Genomic DNA, 1,665 nt, shown 5'->3' with positions numbered 1-1,665 from the left:
TAGCATGACACCTTCGAGGTCCAGCCACTTTGTTACAAATAAACATATCTCATTATTTCCCATCGTCATGTAATTAATACTCTATTGTGTATATATATATATATATATATATATATATATATATATATATATATACACACACACACACACACACACCACATCTTCTTGATCCATTCAGCAGGTGATGGACATTTAGTCTCTCCATGATATGGCCATTATTGACAGTGCTGCTATGAAGATTGGGGTATATGTGCCCCTATGTGTCAGCACTTCTGTATCCCTTGGATAAATCCCCAGCAGTGCTATTCTGGGTTATAGGGTGGTTCTATTGATAGTTTTTTGAGGAACCTCCATACTCTTTTCCAGAGTGCCTTCACCAGTGCACATTCCCACCATCATTGTAGGAGGGTACCCATTTCTCCACATCCTCACCAGCATCTATAGTCTCTTGATTTGTTCATTTTAGCCACTCTGACCTGTGTAAGGTAGATTCTCAGTGTGGTTTTTATCTGTATTTCCCTTATGATGAGTGACACTTGGCATCATTTTATGTGCATGTTGGCCATCTGGATGTCCTCTTTGGAGAAGTGTCTGTTTTTGTCTTCTGCCAATATTAAAAAACTTTTTTTCAAACTGAAAAAATATTTTGATGCTAATTTTGGATATACAAAATGAGTAATTATGACTTAAATCATTTCTGATTAAGTAAAGCTTCCACATAAGATAGTGCAGGGGACCAGCCCACGCACCCCAGTCGAAAGGTCCCGAGTAGGGGGTTGGTGTCGGCGCAATATCTATAAGAAAGAAGACAGACAACGACAGACAAGATGGACAACGGGCACGGTGGAAAAGCCCCACTTGACTAAAATAGCCAGGGTCTTCTATACCACATAGGTGATTCCATCATTTCTTTAGTTGTTACATACTTCAAGGTCTTTGAAGTGAAGACATGCTCTGGAAAGGATCATGTTTAACAGGACAGGTGTAAATATAAGGAATTATCAAGTCCTTGCAGGAGAGGGATTCCCTAATAATAGTCTGGCTCCAAGCAGAAGATGAGCCTGCAGATTTCTATGAGGAGATTTACATTTCTTAAGACCCCTCATTAGTTATGCATGGGCAAGATGCTTATCCTTTAATAGGCAAATCTTTTGGCAGAGGCTCCTGGTTTACTCCCAACAGCAGATAAAGAGCTAGAAAGCAAAGTAAGGGGAGGGCTGGCTCCACTGACAGAACCAAGTTGATTCAAAGCCTAAAAGTATATGTCTCTTTACAAAGCAATAAGAAAATCACAGACAGGATGACTAGAAGCCGCATGTGCGACCCAGGAGACCAAATATTGTTTGAGGGTAATTTTTGCCTACCAGGCCCCAACAAGATAGCAGATGGCTCCTTATAAATTCCTCCTCCCTCCAGGTCTTGCTGCTTTTACTCCGGATTGTCCCAGGTTGTATTCCCAGGTTGTCCTGAGATCTGAGATGTGTAGGAAGAAGAGATCTGTCCTGTATCTGAACCATTGTTTTCTATCCTAGCATTTACAGATCCTTTCAAGCTCTTGCTCAAAGACTTCTGCCCACCAGGCTCCATCCCTGATCCACTTCTGTCATCCTTCTGATCTCTTCCATGTAGTTACTGAGATTTTTCCCAGCAGATTTCCGGGCTTTC

The sequence above is a fragment of the Suricata suricatta genome, chromosome 5 (genome assembly GCF_006229205.1).
Source record: "Suricata suricatta isolate VVHF042 chromosome 5, meerkat_22Aug2017_6uvM2_HiC, whole genome shotgun sequence".
In the NCBI taxonomy this organism is placed as follows: Eukaryota; Metazoa; Chordata; class Mammalia; order Carnivora; family Herpestidae; genus Suricata; species Suricata suricatta.
Note: the sequence above shows the minus strand (reverse complement) of the source record.